Source organism: Diceros bicornis, chromosome 31 (genome assembly GCF_020826845.1).
Source record: "Diceros bicornis minor isolate mBicDic1 chromosome 31, mDicBic1.mat.cur, whole genome shotgun sequence".
NCBI lineage: Eukaryota > Metazoa > Chordata > Mammalia > Perissodactyla > Rhinocerotidae > Diceros > Diceros bicornis.
Window position 1 is genome coordinate 43,372,318 of NC_080770.1, and position 11,485 is coordinate 43,383,802.

Consider the following 11,485-nt stretch of genomic DNA (forward strand, 5'->3'; position numbering starts at 1 on the left):
GGGCCCCGTGGAGGGGCGGGGCGGGACGGGGCGCCGTGAATGGGCGGGGCCGACGGTCGTGGAGGGGCGGGGCGTCGTGGGAGAGGTTGACAGCCGCCTTGCGGGGAGCCGGCCCAGGCTGCACGCTGCGGGATGGGCAGGGGTCCTTGGGGGTTGGGTGCCCAGGGCTCTCTGTCCGAGACTGGCGTCTTCCTTCTCCCTAACCGTTCAGAACTCTCACGGGACAGACCCTGGTCCTCCTCCAGGCGGAGCCGTTCTCTGAGGGTCAGTCAGAAGCCCACTCCTGATCCCCACCATGGGTAAAGGATGGAGCGTGGCTGGGAGCAAGTCACGTGATCAGTTTTTGTCCTGGCATGAAACTACATTAATTTTGCAAGACGCATTCTCTTTCCCTCCCGCCACCTCTCCCTCTCTTCTTCCCAGGATATGCTGAGTGCCAGGCACTGTGCTAAGCTTGGTTTCCTACCAGCACTTAAAAGCAAAAGAAAACACCACAAAAAAGACAAAATTCTAAGCAACTGTGTTCAGCCCTGACAGCAGAACAATCCCTTACCTGTAAATCCGTGCTGACCATAAGGATGTGGTTAATGCTGTAGGTCACATTACTAGTTGGTGAGGAGAGGAAAGTTGCTAACAAGTTGCTTGCAAAGCAGACATTTGTTTGTGCAGATATAGAATCCTGCAGCAGGGACTTGAGCCAGGCTGCCTAGACTCAAATCCCCTCTTCCACTGCCCAACTGTGTGACCAAGTGCAGGTCACCCTCCTGAAGCCCAGGGTTCCTTATTTGTAAAACCGGGAAGATGATTACTGCAGGGCCTAGCTATGCCATTGCTATAAAGATTAGATCTGTTAACGTTTGTAAGTGTTTAGAAGAGGGCCCAGCACATAGGAAGCATCAGTTTTTATCAACATCATCACCAACTTGGGGGAAAAGCTTCCTGAAGAAAGACAACCATACTCCAAAACCTGCAGGGCAGAAAAAAAGAAATTATAGTTTCTTTAGTCTCTTATTCTTCATTTCTTTTGGTTTCTTTTCTCAGTCATTAATTTCACTTACTTGCAAGGTGTGACTTAAACTAGTAAATCAATCATTAGCAAGAGAGATGGACTACTCAAAAGTCAATAATATAAAATTATAATGTTACTTAGCCTTCCCTTCACATTTGCCAGGGCCAGGGCAAGAGTGTGAATGGACGCCCTCATACCATCTGTCAAAATATTAAACAATTATAAATCAAGATGACAAATTGTAGATAAAATATGTTCTCTCCCCCTACCTTGGCCAATGTGCCTTCATAAGAACCTGGAAAGCCAGAGGGAAATTTAGTTCTCTGACTCCTTCCCCAGCCCACTTTATTTCCCACCCTGGGCCCAGTCTTGCACTGTGAGGGGCCTCACACGCTGGCAGGGATGTGTGTGTCTCCCCAACGCCGCCACCCCAGTCTACAAGTCCTAGCTCTGTCCTCATCCCCACCTCAGCCTCCTCTTGGCCAATCCTCAGGCCTAAGGGCGAGCACCTTGCAGGAAGTGATAGTCACCCTTGCAGGAAGAGTCCAGGAAAGAGGTCTTTAAGGGCCTCAGAAAGGAGGTTAGGGCCCTTTGAGCAGGGATTGTCAGGGTGATGGGTACCTGGAATGTGTTGCAGAATGGTGTGTGTGTGTGTGTGTGTGTGTGTGTGTGTGTGTGAAAGAGAGAGAGAGAGAGTGCGCTCTAGGCAGGCATGTCCCCTGGCCCTGGGCCTCCTTGCCTTGCACAGAATGGCATGGCCAGAAAAGGGCCAGAACAGGCTTTGTAATAGATAAAAGCCAGGGTAGGGGCCCTCTTGCCTAGGTCTAAGGGTAATCCTGATGTTACTTTTATTTAGTTGTTATATCAAATCATTATACCAAATTGATTCCATGGTAGTTGTGGACCTTAAACAGCCAGTTATTTCTCCAGCACAAATAGGTTTATTTGGGATCAGCAAAGAATTGCAATCTAAGGTCTACAAACTTGTCAAGCCACCTGCAAGTCCTCCTGCAGAAAAGGGAGGAGAAACTCTTATAGAGGGGAAGAGGAAGTTGGGAGGGCTAATGTAAACAAAGAGTCCTCCAAAGAGGAGGAGACTGGGAGTTGAAAGTGCAGTGGCTTTTCATTGGCTGAGCTGTGGTAGTCTATCATTGGCCGAGCTGTTGCTGGCAAGAAGAGGAAGTCTTTCTTCTTCCTATTGGGCTCTGCTATCTTCATAGGGTGTCAGAGCTCCCCTTTTTGGCCTCCTGACTCCATTTTAGTCAAGTTTATGTTTATTAATTTCCACATAGTGTACAAAGGTTTACTTTACTGATTTTAGTGCAAACAACTACTGTACTACAACCCTGGCAAAAAAAAAATGCATCTTTTTAGCATGTTTTATTTAGGTCTCCCCTCACCCAGATGAGTTTTCTAAGGGAAAAAAATCCCCCAAACAATGAATGTAATTAATTATTTTCAGTAAATACATAGAGTAACCAGGTGAGGCATCGTTTAGCATCCCAAATTTTTATTAGGCCATTTTAGGAGAGTCTAAAATTAAATATAATTAAACAGTAAATAGATAATTCAAAATTAAAATTTGCATTCTATGGTTGATTTATTAATGACATATGACAAATCTAAATGCAGGACCCTCTTTATTAACAATAACACATAGCAAACTGAATATTTCTAGAGTATTTATGCTAAAATTATGCATTCTAAATGGTGACAGACTTTTATTAAATGCAGAGTTTTTCACTTTGAATATTTAATTTGCTGGAGCACTCCCTTTTAATATTGTTCTTAAATCCGTTTATATTAGGAGAGCTGATTTCTGTAAACAGCTCTGATTGTACTTCCTGGACCACAGGCCATGAAGTCTGCCTAGATGGACAAGTCTTCCTATAAGCTACAGAATGTCTTAGCTGCGAGTTAGAGGGAATCTAGCTTCACCCCCTTGTTTTTTTAGAGGAGAAAAAGGTTCAGGGCAGGTAAGGGACTTGGCCCGGGTCACAGCTGATAATCTGTGTAATGTTAATGAGTCTAGTTCCAAAGATGGGTCCCTAATGGCCCCATTAGGCAAAGAGGAAAGAAAGCCAGTGTTTCATCTCAGTAGACATATGGCTCTTTGGGTGAACCATATGAAATTGCCATTTTTGTAGCTCAGAAACAGTTGGATCAATGAATGGAAGATTGGTTTTGGAAATATGTTGAAATTAGAATTTTACATTTTAAAATGTAAACACCACACAATTTTAAAATTAAATCCTGTATATTTGAGTCAATAACTGCTTGGATATTATATTATGTAGTTTGCTAGGGCTGCCATAACAAAGTACCACAAACTGGGTGCCTTAAACAACAAAAATTTATTGTGTCACAGTTCTGGAGGCCAGAAGTCTGAGATCAAGGTGTGGACAGGGTTGGTTCCTTCTGAGGAAGACTCTGCTCCGTACCTCTCGCCTAGCTTCTGGTAGTTTGCCAGCAATCTTTGGCATTCCTTGGCTTGAGGTGCATCACCCCGATCTCTGATGTCATTTTCACATGGCATTCTCCCTGTGTGCATGTGTGTCTCCAAATTTCCCCTTTTATAAGGAAACCAGTTATATTGGATTAGGGGCCCACCTTCCTCCAGTATGACCTTATCTTAATTAATTATATCACAATGACCCTATTTCCAAATAAGGTCACATTCTGGAGTGCTGGGAATTAGGACTTCAACATACGAATTTAGGGGGTACACAATTCAACCTGTAACAGACATGAACATGGAAAGTATTTCATTTTGCAATCACTATTCAGAAATATTTGACATTGCATCCTATGCTATTAGAAAATTCACTTTTAAGTAGAGATGACTCAAAAGTAGAAAGTAGGGAGAAAGGCTGTGATGCCACATGAATATGTATATGGAACCCCTCCACCCATTGAGCATTTACACCAGTATAAGCATTTATTGCCTTATTTAAACCCAATAACAGTCCTTTGAGGGCACCTGGCCTAAGATCATGCTGCCAGTATGTTCTTGACCAGCTAGTGGTAGAGCTAGAATTCAAACAGATCTTTTCCAAATCCAAAGTCTATCCTTTCTTATCCTCCATTCTATATGGCCTTGAAACTCATCATTTGACAGCTACTGATATTTTTTATTTTCCTTGTATGAGTTGTGTAAAATATATATTTTGTGACCCAGAAGGGTTTACACATATACATGGTTCATTATTTGAGGAATAGTATTCATTGACATAGAATGCATTTTTTACATGCTGTGATATAACACTATGTGTTCACCATTCTGTTAATTTTCCTCCTTAGCACTCAGTAAGACTATGTTTCTCATCCTTTCTAGTGGTTAGATGGGTCTATATGACCCAGTCTGGCAATGAAGTATGAGCAGAAGTGATATAGCCACTTCCAGGCCTGGCCTCCAAACATCCTGCACTCTCTTCCTTATTTTTCCTTAGTTGGCCAGCTAGATGCAGAGGATCCAATGGAGAACTCTGAGGCCCTGGAAGAAGAGTGGATGATTGCAAAGCATCGAGCACAGAACTGTGTCTTGGGCCAGAACTAAACCTTCACTATATTGAGCCACTGATATTTTGAGGTTGTTTGTTTCAGCAGCTGGCACACTTATCCTGACTAATACACAAACATTCCATGCAACAATTACGCAAATGCACCAAAACAACTTTCTACAACGTTCTCAATGGATTTATGTGACTATCCAGATGGTGAAGGAGACTGAAAACCTGGAACTCTGAGATTAAGAGTTGATGTCTGACAATGGAATACTACTCAGTCAAAAAAAAGATGAAATCTTGCCATTTGCAACATGGATGGACCTTGAGGATATTATGCTAAATGAAATAAGTCAGATGGAGAAAGACAAATACCATATGATTTCACTCACATGTGGAAGATTTAGAAAAACAACAAAAACAAACAAACACATAGACACAGAGAATAGACTGGTAGTTACCAGATGGGAAGGGTGGTGGGGGGAGAGTGAAAGGAGTAAAAGGGCACAGTTGTATGGTGATGAATGGAAACTAGACTTTTGGTGGTGAACACAATGTAGTCTATAAAGAAGTCGAAATAGAATGATCTACACCTGAAATTTATATAATGTTATAAACCATTGTTACCTTAATAAAAAAATAAATTTTTAAAAAAGGAGTCAATGTCTGAGAAGAGAAGCCTAGATAGTGAAGGCAAAGTTACAATGAAGAACCATCTAGAGCAGCTCTGGCCAATAGACTTTCAGCAATGATGGAAATGTTCTATTCTGCGCTGTCCAATACGGTAGCTGCAAGCCACATGTGGCTATTGAGCATGTGAATGTGGCTAGTGCTACTGAGGAATTGAATTTTTTATTTCATTTAATTTTAATTAAAATGTAAATTTTAGAGGACATGTGTATCTAGTGGCTATGTATGGGACAGTGCAGATATAGAGATAAAGTGGAAAGATGGATTAGCATGGTGGGGAAAGAGGGGAGGTCATAAATTACTTGGAAGTGGAAAGGCAGGAACTGGAAGGTAAGATGTCATCCTTGGTGGGAGGTGATGATGGTCAAGAGGAGAGGTACGATGGTTAATTTTATGTGTCAACTTGGATAGGCCATGGTGCCCAATTGTTTGGTCAAACACCAGTTTAGATGTTGCTGTGAAGGTATTTTTAAAATGTGATTAACATTTAAATCAGTGGACTTTGAGTAAAGCAGAGTTCCCTCCATAATGTGGGTGGGCCTCATCCAATCAGTTGAAGGCCTTAAGAGAAAAGACTGAGGTTCCCAAAAGAGGAAGGAATTCTGCCTCCAGACCGCTTTCAGACTCAAGACTGCAAAATCAACTCCTGCTGAAATGTCCAGCCTGCAGGACTGCCCTGTGGACTTTGGACTTCCAAACCCCCACAATTGCATAAGCCAATTCCTTAAAATTAATCAATCTCTCTCTTTCTCTCTCCAGATATAGATATAGATATAGATATAGATGTAGATGTAGATGTAGATATAGATATAGATATAGATATAGATATAGATATGGATATGGATATGGATATAGATATAGATATAGATATAGATATGGATATAGATATAGTTATCTATCTATCTTAACTGGTTCTGTTTCTCTTGAGAACCCTGACTAATACAGGAGGGCATGAGGTTACTAAGAACATTTTGCTCAAATGTATTCGTAATAGCTAATTTAAAACAATAAGAATCAGGTGCAAATTCCAATAAATAAAATGAAATCATAGATTCCCTCATTTTATTTCATATCGTGTAAACCAACAACTAATCTGTGGGTCTCTAAAATACACCAGCTCTATGAAAGCTAAATAACAGCCAAACGATAGAACAATAGAGTAGTTGAATGGCTCCAGCTAGAGCCTCACTAATTCAGTGAGATGGGCTCCCTCTGTCTCACAGCTCTTGCATGCCTATTTCCACTGAAGTCCTTGAATTTGTGCTTCCACGAGGTCTCCAGGATTATTCATTTGTTGACAAAGCGGAATCCTCAGAAGTGATAAATTCCACACACTCAAGTCCTTGTACTCTTTTCTCCGTGCGTGGTGTCTCCCTGGATGGTGTCTTGGTTCTGCCTGGGAGGGACTACTCCACAGCCTTGGACTCCTGGTGTGTGGGCAGCATCCTTGCATCCCTGTAGGTGCTGATGTCATGCATGAGCAATCTTTGAATGCTGAGATTCTCCTCAAAAATCATTTGGTGGATTTCATAATTGTTTGCCACTTAGATGCACTTCTCATCAGGGTTCAACAAGTACTCCTAACTACAAGGATTGGAAACAAAGGGATGCTCTAGGCCTGCTCTTACAACTCACAAGCAGACTGAAACCAAGGGTCTTGCATAATAAATACCATTTAATTTGATGGCTATGTGTTTATGCTTACAAGGTGACAGGGCACCAGGTGTAGAACATTCCACTTCTTATTGTCTGCAATTATCCATGGCCTGTGTCTGTGTAGAAATGTTGGCTTCATTCATTCCTGGGGCACCTGGGTGGTGTCCACCACAGAGAACACCCTCCCGGCTCCAACAAACATTTGCCATTGTGTCCTAAAGAAGTGTAGAACACAGAGGTTGAGAATTTTGGCTCAAGTGCCCCTCTGCGTGGTATACTACTACTTCCTCTTAGAAGCTGTATGACCTTGGGCAGATTACTTAACCTTGCTGTGTCTCAAATTCCTCACCTGTAAAATGGTGATAGTAATAGTGTCTTCCTTTCAGGCTTGTTGAGAAGATTAAATGTGGTCGTCTGTGTGATGCACTTAGAATCATGCCTGGTAGAGTTAGCCCTCGGTAAACACAAGCTGGCATCACTTCTTCAGAGAGCAAGAAGAATATCCCTTTGGGAGACGAAGAGAGTCATCAGAGGTAAGGGCCCCTGTTCTGCTTCTTACTATTTGTCTGTCTCTCAGAGTCATTTCCTAAGCGTCCTCTCTGTCCTTCTTTATCAACGCTGCTGGCCCTGCACTCACATGCCCACTCAAAGGGGTCAGGTCACCTGAACTCATTGCTGCTGACTCAGTAGCTGACATCAGTTGGGAACCTCAATCCCAGACTCATTTTCAGTCCTTTTGTGTCAACCCTGGCAGTTGTATGGATCCCAGCCCACCACCCCTCAGGAACAGAAAACCAGGACATGGAAGGGAGCACACAGCACCATGTTGTCAAAAGATCACATGCTTTGGAATCAGAAGACCCGAGTTCAAATCCTGACTCTGCCTCATATCAGGTGTGTGGCTCTGAGCACATTTCTTAACATCTTGAATGCTTCATTTTGCTCATTTCTAAATGAGGGTAATGATATTTTTATTTATGAAATTATTGTGAGTTGTGAATGAGGTAACATTTGAGAAGCTCTTAGCACAGGCCTGGCCCATAGAAAACATTCAATAAACAAATGGTTCCAACTTCTCCCTGAGAATTAGGAGCATTCCTAATTTCCTAGGACTTTTACGTGTAACCGAAGAGGAATGGCAACTGATTCATTGTGTTAATGGTTGTTATGTGTGTGCACGCTCATGTGCACCAATAAATAGCTAATATTAGCAGAGCCTTACTTTGTTCCTAGCTCTTTACATGTATTATCCCCATTTTTTACAAGAGGAATTTGAGGGCACATCAAGGTTAAGCCATCAAACCAAGGCGGCACATCTCATAAGAGGAGGAGTGGTATTATAACCCACATTATGTAGCACAGAGCCCGAACTCTCAACTACTGTCTTCTACTGCTTTTCACAATGGCAAGTGTTTGTTACAGCAGGGAAACTGAGGCATGAGAGGCTGTGTCCTGTCCAGGGCAGGCCACTGCAGTTGGAGCAGACATTGGAGTGTGGCCTGTGAAGGTGAGACAGAGACAGTGCTTCTTCGCAATGGTAGACCTTTTTTGGGTTGGACTCAAGCTAGAATCTTTTCAGCTACTTAAATAATGCATTGAGAGTATTTTGAAGCCATGTTTCGTTACCATAACTCAATCATAAGTCTTCTGCAGGGAGGAAGACTGGCATATGTTTCTTTGGTGTTCTTCAGCCCAGCTCTAGGATCAGAACCCAGCCCAGAAGACCACCCAAAAATACTAGCTGATGGGAAGATGTAGCAATAAGAAGCCATTTTTAAAAATTGAGGTATAGTTGACATATCATAAAATGCACTCTCTTAAAGTGTACAATTCAGTTGTTTTAGTATATTCACCAAGTCGTGTAACTATCACCAGTACCTAATTCCAGAACATTTTTATCACCCTGAAAAGAAACCCTATACTCATTAGCAGTCACTATCCATTCTCCTGGGCCCCCAGTCCCTGGATACCACTAATCTACCTTCTGTCTCTATGGATTTGCCTATCCTGGAAATTTCATATAAATATAGTTATACAATAGGTAGCCTTGTGTCTGAGGAAGCCATTATTTTTTAAATGCAATAGGATAGTCACTGTGGAAGCTAGCTTCCACAATGGCCCCTGCATTAGTTTGCTAGGGCTACCATAACAAAGAACCACAGACTGGACGGCTTAAACAATAGAAATTTATTTTCTCATAGTTCTGGAGGCCAGAAGTCCAATATCAAGGTGTTAGCAGGGTTGGTTTTTTCTGAGGCCTCTCTCCTTGGCCTGCAAATGGCCACCTTCTCCCTGTGTCCTCACATGATCTTCCCTCTAGTCGTGTCCTAATCTCCTCTTCATATAAGGACAGCAATTATTGGATTAGCCCCACCCTAGTGACCTCATTTTAACTTAATTGCCTTTTTAAATGTCCTACCTTCAAATATAGCCACATTCTGTGGTACTGGGGGTCAGGGCTTCAACATATAAATTTTGGGGGACAAACTCAGCCCATAACATTCCCCCAATATTCCTTTCCACCAGGAACTCATGCCCTTGTGTAGTCCCCTCCCACATTGAGTCAGGGCTAACTCATGTGACAGTGAGTGACATTCAAGGATGGCTCACTTGGAGGTAAACTAGCCACCATGTTGTGAGGACACCTGAGCAGTCTTGAGGTAAGGGACATTTGGAGAGTAATTGAGTCTTCCTGCTAACAGCCAGTACCAACTTACCAGCCATGTGAGGGAGTGTGAGTGGATACTCCAGCCCTGTCTAACCTCCTGATGACTGCAGCTCTAGCCAACATCTGACTGCAACCTCGTGAGAGATCTCAAGAGAGAACTGGCCTGCCGAGCTGCTCTTGAATTCTGATCCACAGAAACCATGAGATAATAAATGATCCTTGCTATTTTAAGTCATTGAGTTTTGGGGTGATTTGTTATGCAGCATTAGATAACTGACACAGCTGAGTGGGATGGTAGTGGTTGAAGAAGTCAATGATTATTATATACCCACTATCTTTTAGCCATAGAATCATCTGTGGGAATTATCTTCAAGCCTCACAAGAGCTCTGTAAAATGTGTGTTATTATCACTGTTTCACTGAGGCTCGGGAGGTTCAGGAACTTGCCCAAGGTTTAAATCTACGTGCTTTCTACTGTATCACTGAACCATTGCTGTAGGATGCCCTCAACCAGGACTGCTGTTGTGAACACAATTACTTGCTATCACTTAGCAGCAACAAGAGTGACCCCAAATGCACCTCATACTTACCTTGGAATCTACTTTGGAAAAGTTACCCTTTTGCATTCAACATTTCCTTCTGTTTTTTTTCTCTTATACATTTCTTTCCTTTCTTTTTTCTTGTGTGTGTGTGTATGTGTGTGTCAGGGTCTTCAACAAAAATGATTTATTATGTCTCACAAATCTGTAGGTGGCTGGGCTCGGCTGGGTGACCTGGGTTATATACTGGGCTGCATTCAACTAGGAGTTCAGCCGAGGCTGGAATGTCCAAGATGTCTTCACTCTTCGAGCTGGGCCTTGGTATAGCTATTGGCTGAACCTCTCTTTTCACACGGTCCTGCATCATTCAATAGTCTAGCTTCTTTCTCTGATGGCTGGCTTCTAAGAGAGATCTCATATATTTCATTATTTTTTCTTTTAAAGCTCAAGTTTTTTTTTTTTTTAGGAAGATTGGCCCTGTGCTAACATCTGTTGCCAATCTTCCTCTTTTTTCTCCCCAAAGCCCCAGTACATAGTTGTGTATCATAGTTGTAGAGTTGTAGCTCTTCTATGTGGGACACCACCTCAGCATGGCTTGATGAGTGGTGAATAGGTCTGCGCCCAGGATCTGAAACCAGGATCTGAACCGGCGAACCCCGGGCGGCCAAAGTGGAATGCGCGAACTTAACTGCTACGCTACTGGGCCGGCCCCTATTTCCTTATTTTTAAAGCAATACGTCATGCAAAATTCAACTGTGAATAAGATATTCAGTGAGAAATATCCCTCTTATCCCTGCCACCAGCCCTCAATTTTTTTTTCCCAGAGGTATCCAGTTACCACTTTCTTAATTAGCCTTCCCGATTATTCTGAGCATACATCTATGTCTATGTCTATATGCATATGTATATCTCTACATTTCTATATCTATAGCTATTATATCATTTTAAATAAAAATGGTAGTATTCTTTACACGTTTCTGATTCTTGTGTTTTTGCTTACCATATCCTGGAGATTTTTGTATATCAGTATATGGAGAGCTATAGCTCTACCTCATTCTTTTTTAACAGCTATATAATGTTTCCTTTTATGGATGTTATGTGAAACAATTTAATCAGTCCTCTCTGGATAGACTTGGTTTTTTTTTGTTTTTTGTTTTTGTGAGGAAGATCAGCCTTGAGCTAACATTCACGCTCATCCTCCTCTTTTTCTGCTGTGGAAGACCGGCTCTGAGCTAACATCCATTGCCAATCCTCCTCCTTTTTTTTTTTCCCCCAAAGCCCCAGTAGATAGTTGTATGTCATAGTTGCATGTCCTTCTAGTTGCTGTATGTGGGACGTGGCTTCAGCATGGCTGGAGAAGCGGTGCGTCGGTGCGTGCCTGGGATCCGAGCCCGGGATCCGAACCCGGGCCGCCAGCAGTG